Source organism: Euprymna scolopes, chromosome 16 (genome assembly GCF_053919585.1).
Source record: "Euprymna scolopes isolate OS-2025 chromosome 16, ASM5391958v1, whole genome shotgun sequence".
NCBI lineage: Eukaryota > Metazoa > Mollusca > Cephalopoda > Sepiida > Sepiolidae > Euprymna > Euprymna scolopes.
The window spans coordinates 95,015,269-95,038,575 of NC_136497.1; the positions used below are offsets into that span (position 1 = coordinate 95,015,269).

Consider the following 23,307-nt stretch of genomic DNA (forward strand, 5'->3'; position numbering starts at 1 on the left):
AGTAAATAATCGGACAAATATTTAAAAGAAAAACATGATTCATTGATTAAAAAATTATTCTGAGTTAAGGCTGGCTTTTAAGCACAGATCAAATCGTGTTAACTTGCTTAGCACTGATATTAGTTTGTCACAGAAAATAAAGATATCAGGTTTAATTTCAAACTTTTGTTTACATTAAGGAGTCAATATGAACAGCTAATAAAAGAAGGATAGGAAATTGGAAATGTTGGTTGTAATTTAATGTTTGCTTCAGTGTCTGGGCTGCTTTAGCTTACAGTTACAGCAGACTTACATAAAAATGGCTCATATGTTAAATGTATGATATTTCTGCAACCTCATCCGTTTGCTATTTTATTTAGATATGCAAGCCGACATAATTCCACTCATATTTAGCTGATAGCGTTGTTTCAGAAATAGTTCTCAATGATTAAAATGTGTAATTTGAACAACATATGGAAGTAGAACCTGGCTACTAAAGATTGCAAAGAGAGAAATAATATGTAGACGTGAGGATGAAGAACTGATGACTTCAGAGGAACATTAAATTTGGATAATATCAAGATATATGTGTAGAACACGAGATTTCAATTGTATAGTCACCTTTAAAGAATGGATCAGAGTGCTCGGGTTAGTAGATGTTTAACAGTTCAGACAGCAGGATAAGTTGGCAGGGGTAGATCAATGAAAACATTCGGAGAATTAATAAGGATAGATTTGAGAAAAAGAGATAAATAAAGACTTGGCCAGAGATAGGTTAGTTTCAAGGTCAATTCCTAAAAGTCGCCCAACATATGCCAGCATGTAAAACAAAGGTTTAACCGATGAAGATTCATTGTGTTCTTCATCAAATTAATTTTTTATTATTAGAATTTACATTTTTGAATGAGAAAACAAATGCAGATATAGACAATGAAGGAGATGACAGAAATAAACAATATGTCAGAATTTCGACTTCTAATTCATGGGTTTAGTCATTATCATCATTCATCATATTCAATTTAATCTCCATTTCACATGCTGGCATGTGTTGAACGACTCTTAGAAATTGACTTCCAAACTAACCTATCTCTGGTTCAGTCATTATTTAAACTACACATAACCTGAAATGCGACAGATTTTTTGAGAAAGTCATTTTCCTTGGAGCATCCCATCCGTTTTAATCCATTTGATGTGATTACATTATCTCCTAGCAAGCATATAGCTTGTATTGTTAATAGAAGAAAGGTAGTCTCCTTCTACGTTGCTCGAAAATTTCTACTCTATGCCAGTATCCTATATGTCTATAAAACCACCATTCTCTTGAGTATGGAGTATTGTTGCCACATTTGAACTGGTGTACCAAACATTACCCTTTTGTAAACCTGGACAGAGTACAAGAAAGAATTTCTAATCTAATATGTTCCACACTTTCTGCTCCAGAACTTATTTCATGTCCACAGCTGTTTCTCTGTACCTGTTTTGCAAGTACAGCTTCTTTCCGTGGACTACTTGCATTTGAAATTCCCTTTCTGTTCCTTGTTTCCCCAACTGTACATAAAATGCTGACAATTAAATGTAATTTGAACAAGCCTCTTGCTGCCTAGCACTCCACCAAGGCAGCCTCTCCACCCGTCTCTGAAAAACATCTTCTCACAGTAGCTCCTTCGACTTCAGTGACAGTGTACCTTGTTTGAGGTGAATGCAATAAAAAATGTATCAAATTTTCCTAAAACGTACAAAGATAATTATTCATTTAGGAAAATCATTTTTAGCTAATTTTCAGTTGTTAAGAATAGATACAATCATGATGCTTCGTTTGCAGCATGTATATGTTGCTGCGGGACATGGTTATTGATGAAATAGCAAAATAACACGATTCTGGCTGCAACACATCAGATAGAAAAATGCCACTGTCACCTACCATCATTCATCCGAAATACTCCAAAGTGTGTCTCATCGATGCCGATGGCCTAAAGCTGTGCTGGAGGCTGCTTAAGATATTGAGAGAATCAGTTAATGATAACCTATTTGTAGTTGGTGGCAACATGGCAACCGACAGGAGAAGTTAGAAGTCATTCACAACATGTTTAACCTCAGTATAAAGATGGGAAATAATAATAATAATAATAATAATAATAATAATAATAATAATAATAATAATTGTTGCCACCCACATTCTAGTCAAGACTAATGCGAGAAGTCAATGAAATACGGTTGTTGTGATAATAATGTTCTTAAAGATTTTTAATATTACAACAGAATTCCTTTTCCAATTTTAAAATTATTGCATATATTACAAATTCGTAACAAAATATAAGAGCCATTTATTCCATCCTTTGTATTCTAAATACTTACACACTTTGTCAAATGTTAATGAATTCAAAGATTAATCAAAGACTTTCTTCAAAAAATGTCAATTACGTCTAATTAAGATACATAAAATTTCTTATCTGCTCTTTATTAGTATATTTTCGCCAAATAAATTGATGACATTTGTTGTCTGTGTATAAATGTTATATACATCTGCAAAAGCCATTTTTTGTTATTTGGATCTTGATGTGCTTTTTAACTGTTTGATATGGGCCGCTCGTCCCACGATTTAACCAGATTTGATTCTCGCCTGTCAACTGGTTGTTCACCTACCTGTCTGACATTTTTAATTTAAAGGTTCTTTTTTTATTTTGAAAAAATTATTGATTTCCAAAACGATTTATAATATAAAAATTTTTTTAGATATAATGCTATTCAAAGGTGTGGACAGGAAGGGATCTATCGTCATCCTTGTCACTGTACCTAATATTTGCCTATCATTTTCCTAACTAGAATCCTCAATCACCTACATACTACATTCACTTCGAAGGTTGTTCTACTTAAAATTCGATTTTTTTCAAGGGAAAACTGTCCAAAAACAAACCAGAGGATGACATTAATAAATTCATATAGTTTATTTATTTTCCTCATCTTCATAATTGTTGTTTCACAACATTTCAGCCAACTATTCTTCTGGTCTTTGTCAGGTGGTTAACAGCGATAAGATAGGAATGCTGAATCTCTTAATTGTATCCTCAGTAATTACTGCCTTCCATAGTTGTCGTCACTTCACCACGTTGTGGCCAACTAATCTTATGGCTAGCTTTGGGTTAAGACAATGTTCATTTAGAACAGTACAGATTCAACTCCTCTATTCACTATGCTACAGGCCCTGAAGGGCGATCAAGGTTGGATTTTTTTTGGGGGGGGGGGTAAGAGAGAGTGACTTCATGAGTCAGGCAACTTCAGTTTTTCAGCGAGCTGGATCTTTATGCTGGGGATTTTGTTTGCTTCAGACTCCTGTCAGGCAGTGACTGCTCTCTAAGCTAATGGCAAGCACCCACCTTTCCCCCCGGAGTGCTTAAAACTGACCACGGTTCACATAATTTATTTTACTCTTTGGAAAATCTAACTTTTGCTAATCGTGGTTAGTTTGAAGTATCCCAGGGGGCAAGGTGGGCGCTTGCCATCAGCTTAGACAGCAGCCATTGCCTAAAGTGAATTAAATCTGCATCTGTAGATAAATATATTGCGTAAATACGCTTTCCTATTGGTCAACCAGTCTCGTAGAGAAAATACTGTTTTTCACTTAACATAAAATCAATAATCTTCTTTAAAAAAATGACTACTTTCGGTTATTATTAGTATCATAAAAAATATAAATAAATGAATAGTTCCATTTGAATTCGATATGTGGCAGATTCGATAGCTCACTTAGTAAAATCGGATGCCAACCAATGAAGTCTGAGCTTTGAATTTTGTTGTGCATAACCATATTGTTAAGTCATAGCGAGAACGAAACACGTGTCTGTGGATAAATATATTTTATGGCCAGAGAGAGATGGAAAGAGATTTTTTAAAAAAGAATGTCTTAACAATATATATAAGGACACATTGAAGAAATATTAAGCAACAATGCTGAATATATGATTCCTGTTCGTTTCTAGTCTGCAATTTTCTTGCCTTGTTCTTTTTCTTCAATGCTGATCATGATTGATTGCTTTTCATGTTACAGGTTTTCTGAATTTTATCACCAAATTAAGTCACTTGTCTATTTTCTTTCAGTTTCATCAGGTTATTCATTGGAACTGCATTCTGTTCTTCTCATCTGTAGTAGTAGTAGTAGTAGTAGTAGTAGTTATATTATAGCTTATACTATTTTTCTTATCATTCTTTTAGTGATATTAGTAGCATTAATCAAATTGCATCTGTTATGCATAAGATTTTGAATTGGAACATTTCGCATGATAATATCAACATGACGTATTATGTTCCTATTATCATATTTCATGTTCCAATCGGAAATCTTATGCACAAACTTTCAGCTTTTATTTTGCTTGCTGATGCTGATAATGATGACATCATCATCATCAGCATCATTATCATTTTTACATTGTTGAATATATTAGATTGCATTTAGAAATTGACTAATAAACTGACCTAGATAGGTCTTTATCCCTCTTTCTCAGAAGTCTGTTCTTCATACTTCCTCATAAGCCTTCCCCAGCCAACTGATCCTGCTATCGCGATTTTTCTATATTTACATGGCTGATAGACTATTTCCTTGAGTGATAGTTGTAATGCTTAGCTGGTTACTTATGGTAGAATTTCCCTGAACTTACTTCACCCACTTGAAACCACACTACCACAAGCCCCTCTGTGTCTTCCAATTGTATTACCAAAGTAACAAAACTTTTGAACAACTTCAATAGCCTTTACCATTTTCTCCAAATCTGAGTTCTCATCCTTCTCCATTGTCTTACACTTCTTACACGCAAACTAGTTATCTCTCAAACTACCTACAATACAGTATAATCACGTTGACACACCGGTTCCCATTAGATCACCAAAGTTAAACAACATTGAGCCTGGTCAGTACTAAAATAGGTGACCATCTGGGAATTCCAGGTGCTATATGTGCTCTCTGCTTTTCTTGGCATTGTTTCCAGTCATCTAGATTTTTTCCTTTCCACTGGATTCAAGCAGTGTCGATTCAGGAGAGGTGTGGTTGGGGATAGCACAACTCTTACCTCACAATTACACATGCAGCTAATATGGGGCATTCATTCTCTTGAGATTGAACAGATACATGTAATTCTTGTTACCCAGGATTACAAGTACCATAAAAGCTTGAGCTGCACTCAACTCTATTTCCGCTAAGTGGAAGAATTTTAAAACAACTGATTATCACTGTGGTTTTTGTAACTTTCACTTCTCAGTTCTTTATTTTTTTCCATGATTTGGAAGTTAAATTTAATTTTACAGTATCTTTTGTTTATTAATTTGTTGGGTGAAAGTTGTGGGGGTCGCCTGGCCTTTTTTGGGGAACTGACTTCCTCCACAAATAATAAAAATAAAAATAAGAAATCTTATGTGCAACACAAACGGAGGTTTATTTCCGGAATAGAAATAACAAATTAAGACATAGTTCTCAATATTTCAGAGTTCTTTTTTTTGAGTTCATATGAAAGGTGGAGAGTCTCTTTTTTGTGTTCTTTGAATGTTCAAATATGTAACATAGACAATATTAATGTTCGTCTGTTAAAAGAGAGTATTAATGCGCGGAGCAGTGGAAATGAAATAATTGATGTTTGCACGCGTGGTAAGTCCTAATGAGAAAGCGTTGAATGAGTCGGAAGAGTTTAAAGAGACGAAAGAATGCTCGAAAGGCTAAGAGACTAAAGAGATAGATTTTGTGTTTGTGCATGTTTATATTTGGTTTGATTGGCTCCAAACGAGCTCTAGAAAATCAGTTTTAAAATGTGTCCTAGGAGGAATTCCATTGGACGGAAGACATCACATGGGGTGCTTTCAACTACGTACGCACCTTTGGTATATAAAGGTCACGCCGGAATTTGCGTGGGTGTCATTTTTCATTTTTTTAACGCGCCGAAACAATCAATTGCACTGCGCGCCTAAATTGCATTTAACGATTTTAAATTTGAATATTAAACTGTGCCAACTGGCACAAATACTCCCCCCAGATTGGAAAAAAATTTTTTTTTTTTTTTTAATATGTAATGTATTCCTTGAAATGTTTCGGCCAGTGGACTTTCCTACCCGTTTTTGTCGTGGGTTTGGTGTCCTCGTCATTTTCTGCTGGTCTCCCATGTTCTAAGGGAATTTGTTCTGGTGGGGAAATTGTCTAAGGGTATTCCTCAATGTATGCTGGTTTAATTCGGTCGATCGCGATGCTGTCTTTCCTGTCTTTCCGTTGGACAGTAAAATATTTTTCACTTCTGTCCAAAACTTGGTATGGTCCAGTGTAATTTGGACAAAATGGCTTTTTGACCGTATCATTCCTGATAAACACAAATTTGCATGTGTGAAGGTCGTTCGGTATATAGGTTTGTTTGTCAACCCTCCTGGTGGGGGTAAATTTGAGAGAAGACATTTTGTTCTTTAATTCCGTCACAAATGTAGCCGTGGGTGAAATATCTGTGTATGCATTAAAATACTGTCCAGGTAGTGTGACTACGGATCCAAAAACTAGCTCTGCTGGTGTGATTTGTAAGTCTTCTTTTATTGTGTTTCGGATCATTAATAGGATTAATGGTAAATTATCTGACCAGTCCGCGTTGTTAAGACTCGTGGCCAAAGAAGTTTTTAGCTGTCTGTGAAAGCGTTCGACGAGGCCGTTTGAGCAAGGGTGATAAGCAGTAGTCTTTATGTGGGTTGTTCCCAACAATTGGTTGAACTCTGTGAAGAGTTTCGATTGAAATTGCGAACCTCTGTCCGTTGTGAGTATTGACGGTACTCCAAAAATTGCTATCCAGTCTTTTAGTATTGTTCCAGCTACTGTCGCTGTCGATGTGTCTTTCACGGGTATGGCTGTTGGCCATCTGCTGAACCTGTCGACTATGGTGAGAATGTGGGTGTGTCCTTTTGAGGGCGGTAATGGTCCCACCAAGTCAACATGGATATTGGTAAACCTGGCATCAGGCGCACTGAAAGTGCCCAGCGGTGACTTTGTGTGCCTGTGTATTTTATTTTTCTGACAGGATACACACGTCTTGGTCCAATTTCGAATATCTGCATTCATATTCGGCCAAACAAAGCGGTCTGTTATTATTTTTACGGTGGCTCGTTTGCCTGGATGCGACATATTGTGAAAAAGTAGAAAAACATGTCGTCTGATGCTTGGCGGTATGTATGGATGCGGTTGTTCTTTTGCTGTATCACAATAAAGTGTTGTTACACTAAAAGGTACGGGCATTTCCTTCAGTTGCAAAGACGTTTTCTGTTGTACGTCAGTGAGTGTCTTGTCCGTCTTCTGTTCTTGTGCAATTAATTCCATAGTTAACGAACTGGAATTTAGTGAAGTTATTGCAGCTCGTGATAATGCGTCCGCCACGATGTTTTCTTGCCCCTTGACGTATCTGATGTCTGTGGAATATTGGGCAATATAATCAAGGTGTCTGATTTCTCTTGGACCATATTTATCTACATGCGTATGCAGTGCATATGTTAACGGTTTATGGTCAGTGTAAATACAGAAGTTTCTTCCTTCTAACAGATGTCTAAAATGTTTAATTGACAAATAAATTGCTAATAGTTCCCTTGAAAAGGTACTGTACTTTGTTTGTGTCTTGCTCAGTTTGGCTGAGAAAAACGATATAGGGGTCATTGTATCCCCTGTCAGTTGATGTATAACTGCTCCTACAGCTATGTCTTACGCGTCTGTTGTAAGTGTAAGCTTCGATTCTTCGCTGTCCTTAATATAATTCAATTTTGTGAAATTGACTAAGGCAGTTTTAGCTTGATGGAAAGCTTTTAAAGCTGATCCGTCCAGTTTTAATTGTTGGTTTTTCGTTTTGTTCTTCAATAATGACGTTAACGGTGCAAGGATTGTGGAACAGTTGGGTAAAAATCGTCTGTAGTAATTAATTATACCTATGAAGCGACGAACTTGTCTAACAGACGTAGGTTGTGGAAAATCCGTAATGGCGCTTACTTTTTCGGGTAATGGTGATATACCATCCTTATCAATTGAATGTCCAAGGAAGTTTACTTCTTGCTGACTGAAAATACATTTGTCCAAATTTATTTTTAAACCGTAATGGGACAGTTTTTGAAAAACTTGTTCCAAGTGTTGTTTATGTTCGTCGAGGTTTCTACTAGCAATTAGGACATCGTCCACGTAAGCGAATACGAATGGAAGGTCCCTAAAAACCTCGTCTATTAACCTTTGGAAGGTTTGACAAGCGTTCCTAAGTCCGAATGGCATTCTGACGAATTCGTAAAGTCCAAATGGTGTGGTCAGTGCTGTTTTGTGGATATCTTCATCCGCCACCGGTATTTGGTAATACGCTTTTACTAAATCCAGTTTGGAAAATACCGTGGCATTTTGCAGTCCGATTGCAAAATCGTGAATGTGTGGGATAGGGTATCTATCCGGTACAGTTTGTGCATTTAATCTCCTGAAATCGCCGCATGGACGCCATGTTGTCGCGTCTGCTTTCTGTACCATGTGTAGAGGAGATGACCACGCACTTTTGGAAGGTCGGATAATTCCTTGTTGCAACATGCGTTGAAATTCGTCTTTTGCGATCTTGTACTTATCCGGCTTCAGACGTCTGGGGGTGGCGTAGACTGGTTGTCTATTCGTTTTAATATAATGCTTTGCATTATGTTTAATATTATCCGTGACTTTGAATGGCTGAGTAAGTTGTGGGTATTTTTGAAACAGCCGACGAATGTACGTCTCTTCAGGTAAGGCAGAACTAATCCCAGTAGACTGGTATCTTGTGGTGATACCTTTAATTACGATTTTTGTTTGGTTATCAGTCAGTGTGCGACTAGTCATGTCTACCGATAGATTAAACCGTGCTAGGAAATCTGCTCCTAATATTGGTGTCGTCACGTTGGCTATGGTAAAAATCCACGGAAATGTGCGGCGCAGGCCGAGATTGACGTCTAAATATTTTTCACCGTATGTCGGTATTTGTGTGCCATTAGCTGCTTGAAGGTGGTAAGGCTGTGGAATAGCTTTTTGTTTACGTAGAGGTAGTATCACGCTGATTTCAGCTCCAGTGTCTATTAAGAAATTATATCCATGATTATTATCACGAATAAAAAATAAACGACCTTTAGTGGAAAATCCAGCGACAGTCGTCGTCTCTACTGGCCGGAATATTCATTTCCCTGATTCTTGTTTTTAAAAGAACAAGGATAAGTGCAACGCCGAGCTTGTGTGCCGAATTTTTTGTGGTAAAAACAGATTTCGTTCGCTCGTCCCCGTGTGTTGCTTCGACCTCTACTAAGACTTCGTTTTCGGTAGTCCGATCGTTTATTAAATGAGTAACGATGGTTTATTTGTATTAATTCCTGCACTTGTCGAGTGAGATTTTCGACCGTCATTTTTAGTCCCGATATATCGTCGTCGCACGTCTGTTTCTGCTGTGCTTGTGCTGAGTTTACTTTGCGGTGCCTCAGATTTTCATGGATTCGATCTGCCATATCGGCGAGTTTTTCAATATTTGTCTCTTCCGTTGTGGATGCTAGGATTTGTACTGTTGTGTCTGGAAGTTTATCCAGCCACAGACTTCTCATTATATTTTCGGACATTTTGTTGTCCCCTAGCAATGTACGCATGTATCGCAAAAGTTGTGACGGGGTGCGATCTCCCAATTCTACTTGGGTGAAAAGATTGCGTAACCTTGTTTCATTTGAAAAGCCTGTCCGTCGTAAGATGGCCTTCTTAAGTTCGTCATATGGGTTGTCTTCAGGCACATTCTCCAATAAATCCGCCACCTCTTCGACGACGTCTGCCGGGAGTTTTTCCACCAAGTAACAGTATTTGGTTCGTTGAGACGTGTAGGGGACTAGGATATATATAAATACCCCAATCCCGTTACAAAAGAATAATGAAACGAATGAGGAATTGAAGGAAACAAAGGCTCAGTTAATGGATAAGATAAACGTTGTTTATTTGCTATTGAAAGAAATGAACGTTTTAGTTACAATATGTCCGCGCGTATGTGGCCAATGTTCGTTACAGGACTGGTGTTGTTGCAAGAAGGGAAATGTGTTTTCATCTGAAGTTCGGGTCACTATTGTTTGTTCGCGCGTGGGAAGAGAAATAAATGTTGTAGGAAAATTGAGAATAGTAGTCCAGCGTGTGTATGCATTGATAAGGAATTAACTTCTGTGGGGGTAGTATAATTAAACAAAGCGTACTTATCTTTTCAGACGACGGGGGTGGTAAGTGGCGGCCAGTCGTGCTACTTCGGTGATATGTGTCAGGCTTTTAACTGGAGAGCGACGACTACATTTATCAAGCTAGCAGCGCGGCGTTTTTGCCTCCTGTGTTTTTCTTCTTTTTCTTCTTTGGTTTGTGTAAGATAGGCATTGTTAGAATTGAAGGCGTCTCGGCTCATAACGTGAGAGCGGAACTTCTTCTTCTTCTTCATCTCTTAAGGTCGGGTGGAAGAATGTCTGTGCGTTCACTGACGCAGCTGGGCGAATCTCCTTTTCTTTTCTTTTTCTTCTTCATTTCTTTAGGTCGGGTGGAAGACTGTCCGTGCGTTCACTGACGCAGCTAGGCGAATCTCCTCCACTTTTCTTTTTTTTCTTCATTTCTTTAGGTCGGGTGGAAGACCGTCCGTGCGTTCACTGACGCAGCTAGGCGAATCTCTTCTCCTTTTCTTTCTGGTCCCCTCCTTTTATAGTCGTAAACCGGCTCCCAGCGGCTGTGATAATTTAGGCCTTTATTTTCGGCGGGGAGCTCTGCCATTGGTTCATAATTCTTTTTATGGTTTCTTATTTTTCTTTTTCCAAACGGAAGCGATGCGTGGAGCCATGTACAAACGGCGATTTTTTATTTCGTCTCTTATGCTGGAGACGTTAGCATCCGGTAGGCATGTTCCCACACACATCGCCACCCGAAATAGCGGAGCTATTCCGAGAGTGCCCGTGAGGATTTTAGTGGATTGGTTGGTTGGTTGGTTGGTTGGTTGGTGGGTTGGTTGGTTGGTTGGTTGGTTGGTTTGTTCGTTGGTTGGTGGGTTGGTTTGTTGGTTTGTTCGTCGGTTGGTTGGTTGGTTGGTTCGTTGGTTTGTTTGTTGGTTCGTTGGTGGGTTAGTTCGTTGGTTGGTTGGTTAGTTCGTTGGTTTGTTTGTTGGTTCGTTGGTGGGTTAGTTCGTTGGTGGGTTGGTTCGTTGGTTGGTTGGTTGGTTGGGTTGGTTTGTTGGTTGGTTCGTTGGTGGGTTGGTTCGTTGGTGGGTTGGTTCGTTGGTTGGTTCGTTGGTAGGTTGGGTTGGTTTGTTGGTTGGTTCGTTGGTTTGTTGGTTGGTTCGTTGGTTGGTTCACCATTTATGACTCGGAGGGTTTTTTTTTTTTTTTTTTTTTTTTTTTGAGGTTGAGGAGGTTTTTTTTTTTTTTTTTTTTTTTTTGGATAGTTTCATTTAGAAGAGGTAAAGTGTTCCTAGAATGTTTGTAGGTGTGTATGCATGCTTCGTTCAACCTCATCCATCTCATTTAAATAAAGGGGCGGGGTCACCATATTTGTAGGGGACTAGGATATATATAAATACCCCAATCCCGTTACAAAAGAATAATGAAACGAATGAGGAATTGAAGGAAACAAAGGCTCAGTTAATGGATAAGATAAACGTTGTTTATTTGCTATTGAAAGAAATGAACGTTTTAGTTACAATATGTCCGCGCGTATGTGGCCAATGTTCGTTACAGGACTGGTGTTGTTGCAAGAAGGGAAATGTGTTTTCATCTGAAGTTCGGGTCACTATTGTTTGTTCGCGCGTGGGAAGAGAAATAAATGTTGTAGGAAAATTGAGAATAGTAGTCCAGCGTGTGTATGCATTGATAAGGAATTAACTTCTGTGGGGGTAGTATAATTAAACAAAGCGTACTTATCTTTTCAGACGACGGGGGTGGTAAGTGGCGGCCAGTCGTGCTACTTCGGTGATATGTGTCAGGCTTTTAACTGGAGAGCGACGACTACATTTATCAAGCTAGCAGCGCGGCGTTTTTGCCTCCTGTGTTTTTCTTCTTTTTCTTCTTTGGTTTGTGTAAGATAGGCATTGTTAGAATTGAAGGCGTCTCGGCTCATAACGTGAGAGCGGAACTTCTTCTTCTTCTTCATCTCTTAAGGTCGGGTGGAAGAATGTCTGTGCGTTCACTGACGCAGCTGGGCGAATCTCCTTTTCTTTTCTTTTTCTTCTTCATTTCTTTAGGTCGGGTGGAAGACTGTCCGTGCGTTCACTGACGCAGCTAGGCGAATCTCCTCCACTTTTCTTTTTTTTCTTCATTTCTTTAGGTCGGGTGGAAGACCGTCCGTGCGTTCACTGACGCAGCTAGGCGAATCTCTTCTCCTTTTCTTTCTGGTCCCCTCCTTTTATAGTCGTAAACCGGCTCCCAGCGGCTGTGATAATTTAGGCCTTTATTTTCGGCGGGGAGCTCTGCCATTGGTTCATAATTCTTTTTATGGTTTCTTATTTTTCTTTTTCCAAACGGAAGCGATGCGTGGAGCCATGTACAAACGGCGATTTTTTATTTCGTCTCTTATGCTGGAGACGTTAGCATCCGGTAGGCATGTTCCCACAGACGTTATCCGCTTTGCGTCAAAAAGGGCCTGGATTTGGATAAACCAGGTCTTTATGTTGGTAGGATTAAATGCTGGTATATTTACCGTTAACGTTGCTAGAGGTTTTTCAACACAGGAAGGTTCCATGTTTGTTTTCTTCGCTCGAAAGTGATTTCAAAGCCTTTAAACTGTCAACTGACTTTTTTCCGATGACGCGGAGCTTGAAATTGTGGTCGAAAAAAAATTGTCGCTTTTTCCGCTGAGTCATGGTTGTTTAATAGTTTATAAGATTCCGTTGTGCATATGATTTCTGCGTCGGGTCACCAACTTGTGGGGGTCGCCTGGCCTTTTTTTGGGAACTGACTTCCTCCACAAATAATAAAAATAAAAATAAGAAATCTTATGTGCCACAGTGCAACACAAACGGAGGTTTATTTCCGGAATAGAAATAACAAATTAAAACATAGTTCTCAATATTTCAGAGTTCTTTTTTTTGAGTTCATATGAAAGGTGGAGAGTCTCTTTTTTGTGTTCTTTGAATGTTCAAATATGTAACATAGACAATATTAATGTTCGTCTGTTAAAAGAGAGTATTAATGCGCGGAGCAGTGGAAATGAAATAATTGATGTTTGCACGCGTGGTAAGTCCTAATGAGAAAGCGTTGAATGAGTCGGAAGAGTTTAAAGAGACGAAAGAATGCTCGAAAGGCTAAGAGACTAAAGAGATAGATTTTGTGTTTGTGCATGTTTATATTTGGTTTAATTGGCTCCAAACGAGCTCTAGAAAATCAGTTTTAAAATGTGTCCTAGGAGGAATTCCATTGGACGGAAGACATCACATGGGGTGCTTTCAACTACGTACGCACCTTTGGTATATAAAGGTCACGCCGGAATTTGCGTGGGTGTCATTTTTCATTTTTTTAACGCGCCGAAACAATCAATTGCACTGCGTGCCTAAATTGCATTTAACGATTTTAAATTTGAATATTAAACTGTGCCAACTGGCACAAAGTATAGAATAGTTTAAAAAGCCTCCCCTTCCTATGTTAAGAATATTTCTAAATAATCACGTTATAAAGTTATATACAGAGTTGCATTATTATTCATCGAACTGCTGTTCTCATCTTGAGTGTGATTTTCACAACGCTCCGGTCGATATAACCTCTGACCTTCTTCAGGCGTATCTTGTCGAACTCGGGAATTTTTCTGTCAAACTCGGGAATTTTGAGTAGAACCCTTTATTTACATCAGCCATTACTAGACAGAGGTCCTAAGTAATTCGCAAATATATTTTTCGGTCAACCACACTGAGGATTGAACTTTCAACCTTCAGAAGAATATCACTTTTACAATTGATTTTTCCCAGTACTCTAACCACTGCGCCACGGGTCCTTGCGATTAGAACAGTAATCCGATGATACAAATAACGAATCCTCATCTCAAACATTCAGAAACGTCATATACAGAGTTGTTCAAATAAATAGTGTTCTGCAATTAGTTTTGTAAATGCTAAATAATATCTTGTGAATGTTATCCTATGAAAAACAAGAAAAACTTGCACATCCGATTAAAATGAAAATATAATGGCGCTAAACAATAATATAATATTTGCTATCAAAACAGTAGTAGAAACTCGCTATGAAGTGAGACACCAACAGAAGGTATTGTTGTTTGGAAGAAACAGCTTACCTTGGCATTGTTTCCAGTCATTAATTTTGTTAATTAGGTGTTAATTTTGGGGCACCATGTATATATGGCATAATAGTTGACACATATATATAATCGTGTTTATCGGCTGTTTTCACTTGTAGGGTACTTCATTCCGGTTTCCAGATAATATTGAATTATCAGGAGAAAATATGCATGGCTTTTTCCATGTATCCCGATGTGTGGCCCCATTATCTGAATTGCATTTAAATCAAATTAATTGTTCAATATAATCCAAACTGAACGTTTAATGACATAGAGTTTTCCTGTCTCATTCAACAGCGTAGCATCTCATGTGTCGTATAACAGTTGAGAATCTCACATTTTTATTGCGTGAAAACGAATATATGTGTGTGTGTGTGTGTGTGTGTGTGTGTGTGTGTGTGTGTGTGTGTGTGTGTGTGTGTGTGTGAATATATATTTTCTGTTTTCACTCAATGAAAATACAAATAATATACATACATAATGATACTAAACTGGAATCTTGATTCCAATTTTTATCAAAATCCATTACATGATTTTGATTTTGGAAAATATTTAAAATTTATAAGATCTTCAGGAGAAAATTAAAATTTAAGGGATCTTAAGAAGAAATTAAAATTCAAGGAATCTACATAGGAAATTAAAATTTAAGGCATCTTCATAGGAAATTAAAATTCAAGGGATCTTCATAAGAAATTAAAATTTAAGGGATCTTCATAAGAAATTAAAATTTAAGGGATCTTCAGAAGAAATTAAAATTTAAGGGATCTTCATAAGAAATTAAAATTCAAGGGATCTTCATAAGAAATTAAAATTCAAGGGATCTTCATAAGAAATTAAAATTTAAGGAATCTTCATAAGAAATTAAAATTTAAGGAATCTTTATAAGAAATTAAAATTTAAGGAATCTTCATAGGAAATTAAAATTTAAGGGATCTTCATAAGAAATTAAAATTTAAGGAATCTTCATAAGAAATTAAAATTTAAGGAATCTTCATAGGAAATTAAAATTTAAGGGATCTTCATAAGAAATTAAAATTTAAGGAATCTTCATAGGAAATTAAAATTTAAGGAATCTTCATAAGAAATTAAAATTTAAGGAATCTTTATAAGAAATTAAAATTCAAGGAATCTTCATAGGAAATTAAAATTTAAGGGATCTTCATAAGAAATTAAAATTCAAGGGATCTTCATAAGAAATTAAAATTCAAGGGATCTTCATAAGAAATTAAAATTTAAGGAATCTTCATAAGAAATTAAAATTTAAGGAATCTTCATAAGAAATTAAAATTGAAGGAATCTTCATAAGAAATTAAAATTTAAGGCATCTTTATAAGAAATTAAAATTTAAGGAATCTTCATAAGAAATTAAAATTTAAGGCATCTTTATAAGAAATTAAAATTTAAGGAATCTTCATAGGAAATTAAAATTTAAGGAATCTTCATAAGAAATTAAAATTTAAGGAATCTTCATAGGAAATTAAAATTTAAGGAATCTTCATAAGAAATTAAAATTTAAGGCATCTTTATAAGAAATTAAAATTTAAGGCATCTTTATAAGAAATTAAAATTTAAGGCATCTTCATAGGAAATTAAAATTCAAGGGATCTTCATAAGAAATTAAAATTTAAGGGATCTTCATAAGAAATTAAAATTTAAGGGATCTTCAGAAGAAATTAAAATTTAAGGGATCTTCATAAGAAATTAAAATTCAAGGGATCTTCATAAGAAATTAAAATTCAAGGGATCTTCATAAGAAATTAAAATTTAAGGAATCTTCATAAGAAATTAAAATTTAAGGAATCTTTATAAGAAATTAAAATTTAAGGAATCTTCATAGGAAATTAAAATTTAAGGGATCTTCATAAGAAATTAAAATTTAAGGAATCTTCATAAGAAATTAAAATTTAAGGAATCTTCATAGGAAATTAAAATTTAAGGGATCTTCATAAGAAATTAAAATTTAAGGAATCTTCATAGGAAATTAAAATTTAAGGAATCTTCATAAGAAATTAAAATTTAAGGAATCTTTATAAGAAATTAAAATTCAAGGAATCTTCATAGGAAATTAAAATTTAAGGGATCTTCATAAGAAATTAAAATTCAAGGGATCTTCATAAGAAATTAAAATTCAAGGGATCTTCATAAGAAATTAAAATTTAAGGAATCTTCATAAGAAATTAAAATTTAAGGCATCTTCATAAGAAATTAAAATTGAAGGAATCTTCATAAGAAATTAAAATTTAAGGCATCTTTATAAGAAATTAAAATTTAAGGAATCTTCATAAGAAATTAAAATTTAAGGGATCTTCATAAGAAATTAAAATTTAAGGGATCTTCATAAGAAATTAAAATTTAAGGAATCTTCATAGGAAATTAAAATTTAAGGGATCTTCATAAGAAATTAAAATTTAAGGAATCTTCATAAGAAATTAAAAGTTAAGGAATCTTCATAAGAAATTAAAATTTAAGGAATCTTCATAAGAAATTAAAATTTAAGGCATCTTCATAAGAAATTAAAATTTAAGGCATCTTTATAAGAAATTTAAATTTAAGGGATCTTCATAAGAAATTAAAATTTAAGGAATCTTCATAAGAAATTTATTCCTCATTGGAGGTTGTATCCATATCATGCCTTGTTAAAATCCTTTAAAATACTCCAACAAATCCGACATTTAGCGAATACTTATCCATTAGTGTCTAATACTGTTGAGCAAATGAAATGCAAATCTGAAATATTTGAATTTTCAAATTGAAGGTTGTGCTCATATTATGACTCCTAAGCATATTTTAGAAAAACATCAAAGAAACATAAATTTGGGGAACATTTATTAATTGAAGTCTAATTTTATCATTAAATTTTCATAAAAATAGGTGATATCTGAAATTTAATGAAAAGTCTTGACTTTCGCTTTGCCCCTCCCCATTTGCATGAAATCAAATTTAACTAAACTAGTGGGACCTGTGAAAATTCCTCAGGGGACTCATTCATCTATAATATAAATCTCACCTGTCTGTTTAAATACATGTATGTATGTATGTATGTATGTATGTATGTATGTATGTCTGCCTAAAACTTTCGACAGAGCGACGGATTTTCATGAGACCAGTATTGTTTTGAAGCTCGACCCTTCAGAAGACAAAAGAAAAAAGAAAATTGGCTAAAAACATAAATTTCTTCACCCTCAACTGGGCACTTTTCTGCAGGGAGGGGTCGTTTTTTTGCCGATATTTTCGAAAGTCATCCCCTCTTTTCGATTCACTAGCCTTAATTTAAAAATTCGTCACTTCCGGTTTAGCGATGGGTGCAACAGCAAAGACGTCACGTTTATTGTGTGTGTGTGTGTTTTTTTTACATTCTTTTTCTCCTTTGTGGTATGGGTTCGAGCCTGCCTGTCTACTACCACTTTTTTTTGCTTAACACATGCCTTCAAACACCCGGGCAACGCCGGGCATCCAGGGTAGTATATGATATATATTGATGTTTGCATTCTGGAGATGTTCAGCGTAAATGGAGACGCTCTGATATTATTGTAACTATTTTGTTAAAACTGCAAAAATATTTATCTAAGCTGGCTGGGACGCCCAGCATAGCCAAATCATAAAGTACGCTTAAATATAATATTTTTATTCTTGCAGATTTCGTATATATTATTATAGAGTTAATGTTCGATCGATTTTTATATATTATAAAGTTGCAATTGCAAAAAAAAAAAAAAATATATCCATATGACTTGGGTGCATCAGCTTGAATCGAAGCCAAAACCAAAATTTATGAAATATATATATATATATATATATATATATATATATATATATATATATATATATATATAACTTGAGTTCCTTCAGCTATAATCGAAACCAAAACTAAAACTTATGAAGAATTCTTGATAAAATTATTTATAAAAAAAATAGATTACTGGAGTGCTATCAGCTATAATCGAAATCGAAACGAAAACTTATAAAGAATTCTTGGTAAAATTATTTTAAAAAATAAATGACTTGCGTGCCATCAGCTCCAATCGAAACCAAAACCAAAACTTATGAAGAATTCTTGGTAAAATTATTTATTATAAGAAATGGAAGTACATAACAATTAAACGACAGTCACTCGGATATAAGCATGACACGCAAAATAAATAACACACACGATATCCTATTAATATGCAGATATATCCCACATTGCAATTCCTTATGTTTAGTAGCTATGATAAAAAATTCATAACGTTCGATTAATTAGTTTATGAATGAATCCTGTACATACAAATATATACACATACAAACATATGCATATGTCTAACATATATATATATATATATATATATATATATATATATATATATATATTAGAGAGCGACACAAGAGTAATTCAGTAACCACTTTTATCAATAAGACGAGTTGAAACATGAATAAACTGAAGATGAAAATTTCTCAACATAATTAAATTAAAATTATTTTTTCTTTATGAGTAAAAGTTCATGGGTTGTGTTAAAATGATTGCCTCCCTTTGATGATGGAACTCTCTGAAGCATTCAAATCCTCAAGATCAAACTGAACATGAGTGCTGCACATGGGCTTTGAGACCTGTTCAAGGAGACAATTAAAGCTTTTGTATCAACCGTGAAACTTTTGTATGTGATGAATAAACATAAGAAACGTTCCTGATTATTCAATCAATGGTTTACATTGATGTAAATAGTTACATGGCCTTTGCAGCAAGTATAACGAGCAGGCTCAAAAGCTGAAAACGAATTAGGAATAATAAATATAGTAAAATATTCCAATGTCTTTAGATGTTGAATTAGGCGTTTGATGGGGATGATGGTGAAGAGAATATAAGAGCTGTGTCCTGCTCTCTAAACTGAATTGGAAGAAAAAACACTGTGGCAAATGATGGATTTTTTCCAAATTATAGAAATTATTCGGATATTTTAAAATACAGAGTGTCCCAAAATTAATTATTTATTTTGAAATATGAATTAGTATCAATCTATATGGTTAATTTTGGGACACCATGTATATATGGCATAATCGTTGACACACTGGTTCTCATTAGATCACCAAAGTTAAGCAACGTTGAGCCTGGTCAGTAACAGATGGATGATCATTTGGGAGTATCAGGCACTGTATGTGAGAGGATGATGACACTTCTCTGAACAAAAAAAATTAACATTGTTCAAAATATCTCATCCAATCAAGATACACATACGACTTGGAACCCGCTTAGGAACAAACTATAGTATACGTTCTGATACTACATTTTGTCTTTTCTGTCTTCAGTTAGTGAAGGAGAAATCCTTCGAGACTTGAGCAGTTTTAATTTTTGCTCCAATCCAGTGTTTTTGTTCTTGGGGAGCTTGATTTTCCTCACATTTAAAATTTACAGTGTGTTTAAATCTGCACTGGTGAAGAGGCAAGTAAATAGGAATTACAAACCACTTGTATGATTCGATATTGCCTAGAAACTTCCTCCTTTGGGGGTAGCAGGATGAACCCAGGATGCATGCCACACCCAAACCAAGAATACTTTTAGATATTCTAATTTTAGGGAAATAAATGTAAAGAATAGTTGTTCCTTATAACTTGCCTAGTGGTGCCATAATTTCAATCAAGTTTAGATTTCATGGGTTCCATAAATAAATATGGTCACTAATGCATTTATTTGATTAGTGAGAATAGAAAATGGGTGAATTTATTATTTGCATAACACAAAGCATAACAGGCATTATTATTAGAAAATATGAGTTGTATTGATTGGGTATATAGAAAGGCTAAACTATTTAAACAATATTATTTTCTTTATTCAAGTTATTTAAGTGAAAATAGATCTCAGAATAGTCTCCGTACCCTTCTAGTGGAGAGCTGGATGGGGCTCTTCCTCCTAATTATTTCTATCTTCCCTAACCTTTTATGATCAATGTCCGTGGAATCAACATAGGTTAATGCTACAGCATCCTTTTTTGTTCTTTTAATGACAGAGGGCATATAACATTTTGAAATTTTTCTTATTTATCAACATTGGAGTTTCAGTCCCCTTGGTTCGTGAAATATTCTTTCTAAATTTCACAGTCTTATTCTAATTCAACATCTGTGCTTGGTCGGTTCTACCTGGTTATGTAAGTTGGTTTCCGCAGTCGAGGATTTTTTATTAATATATCAACTGTTTTTATCATTGCACGGTATCAACCCTCCTTTTGTTTCCAATTTCTCCTAGTCTTTATTTCAAGTTTCTCAGAATGGTTCCTAATACTCCTATAATAATTGGTATTACAATACACTACAATTCCATGTATTTTTTAAAATTTTCCTCCCTCCTTTATCTTTATCTTATAAATAGTGAGGATGACAAAATTATGATTTGGCAAGTTTTTCCTTCCTATTCACTGTTATAAAACCTGATATCCTTGCTTTCATGAGTTTATCTATTTGTACGTCTATATCTTAGAGGATTTTTTACCCTTTATTTTCCAATACTGGCTCTGATTGTGTCTGTGTGCATAGTTCCTGGTAGACTATCTCCTCCAGACAGTCGTTTCTACTTTTGTATCTTTTGGGGTCTAGTTTGTTGCATTCAGCAATGTGATTTACCATTTCGTCTCTTTGTCCACACTCTATATATACTGATCTGTTGAGTTACAACCACTACCACTATTTATTCTACTTTGATTTCATTTGAAAATATATCGATTGTGACATATCTATTGAGATATTTTTCTTGCATAACTAAAAATAAGTCTCTTTTGTTTTTGTTGTTGTTATTATTATCATTATTATTATTATTATTATTATTATTATTATTATTATTATTATTATTATTATTTACTAACAAGGATTGTTCACATAGGCTATCATCAAAGAATTCCCTTTGAGAACAAATCGTGGTGTTCCTTGGAGTCTGAGTGACAACTTCTCCCCATATTTCCAGCACTCTTCATCATTTTTTAGACCGTTTGCAAATTAAGTTGCATTATCACAACAACCGTTTACCATTGATTTCTCATTGGTAGCGGTAATTGGTCTTCATTGGAATTTGAGTGGCAATAAGCTTCCCCAAAGTCCCAGTCCTCGTCACACTCATCCAGTGAAGACCTGGTTAGTGTTTTCTCTCCACAGTCTTTTCATTATTATTATTATTATTATTATTATTATTATTATTATTATTATTATTATTATTAACATTCGTACTCATTAGAAGTTCTGAAAAAGGTCATCATTAGAGATGGCTCACTGATAATAATCGGCGGTGTTACCTGGAGTTTGAGTGACAATAAGTTTCCCCAGATTTCCAGTACTCTTCATGATATGTCCTGCAAAAGGAATATCACTGAAGTAGTAGAGTGTAATAATCTGGAAAGTCAACGTATTACAGCTGGTGTTCATAGCATGAGGCTTTAGTACCTTTCAATGTCTCTCACTAGTGGCTTCACTAGTCGGTACTTATGATTTAACCAGCCAATCATAATCTTGAAAGGAGGAAAGACACAGATGTTCTCAACTTCATTACATCACCTCGCATGAGCGAAATTTTCCCATGAAATTTAGATTTAATATGTTCTTTTTTTTAGGGTCTGGACATAATTCATTTACTTTTTTCCTGGATCTTTTCTTTCTTCAACTCTTGCTGTGGTAACATTTGACACACTGATCTTTCTCGCCTTGAGTTCAGGAATACCTCTATTGGAGAATGCTGAGTTATCGGGACAGGAATTTTAAACGAGTCGTATACAAATTCCATTGGAATCTTTTTGATATTTTTCATGATCTCTGTAGTATGCTTTGATCTCAACTGATTCGAATATCTTTTGCACAGAAATTTGTTTCCTTTTATGTCCTATTCTTTTGGTTACTTTCCAAAACATTCTTTCTTAAGTTTTTGGAAAAATTTTGTCCCTCGTCCTATCGATATTAGTCATCTGTTTTTTTTTATTGATGGTTTCTTCGCAAAAAATAGGCAGCAGACTATCTAATACAGAGCATATTTTTCTTGTGAAAATTTACTTTGCCAGCGATAAACGTGACGTCATATTCGGGTTTTGCGTGATTCTTTAAAGTATAAAAAATTTCTTTCATTTCTGTCCATGCCTTGATTCTTCTCAGAGCTCGTTTGAATGTGTCCACAATTTTTCTGCAATATGTCTTGCAAAAGGGATACCATTGAAGTACTAGCGTGTAATAATCTGGAAAGTCAATGTGTCACAGCTGGCGTTCGATCTTGGATGGTAATCTGGCGTTGTCACATGCTCAGCAGACAATGATTTGCAGAATTCCTTAAATTCTTTTCCTTTGAACTGGGTTCCATTGTTGCTGACTAAAGTTTTTGGGATTCCAAAATAACTAAAAATTTTGTTAAGTGTCATCGTATGTCTGCAATTAACAATTTCTGGTTATTATGTGAAATTGTCCACACTGACAAATAATTTGATTTATTTATGGAGCCTGCACAATCGATGTGCGATTGACTCCATATCTTTGGCCAGGGTTGAATTTTTACCTTGCTGTCAGTTGGCAACCTCTGCACAGTTTTACCACATTTTCTATGTACTGGTTCATCCTCGACCAATATGTATACCTCCTAGGGGTGTAACTTCTCATTAACAATTTAATTCATGAAATCCCTGGAGTGCTCATGTGAAATTCTTTGAGTATTTTTTTCTGTGGAGTAAACGACATTACTACTCTATCGTATAGTTTGTTTGCATATTGAAAAGGTAACACACTATTTTACTTTTTATTTTTCTCGTTCAACCAGACTTGCTTTTTCATTTTTCTATTGAAACCATCCTTCCCCACTGTTTTGTTTTTTTGTCATATCTTTTAGCGTAACCAGAAGTTCTCTAATAGTATAACATAACAAACCCAACAATTCACTTTCGTCTCCGAGTGCCATTTCTACAGTGTTTTTGTGTGGTTCCATATATTTAGGTATTAATCTTGATAACCCATTCAGCATGATCTATCTTTTTGGAAGGTATATATTTTATTTTAAAATTATAATTCAATAGAATTACACTCCAACGTTGAAGTCGATTTGCTGTGTGAGTTGGTGTACCAAATATTGTTAG

The 23,307-nt window shown here is 35.1% G+C and overlaps 1 pseudogene; it reads left to right on the forward strand.

Moving 5' to 3' along the window:
• The first annotated feature begins 4,811 nt into the window (after positions 1 to 4,811).
• Positions 4,812 to 4,929, forward strand: LOC145296342 (5S ribosomal RNA; annotated as a pseudogene).
• The last annotated feature ends 18,378 nt before the right edge of the window (positions 4,930 to 23,307 follow it).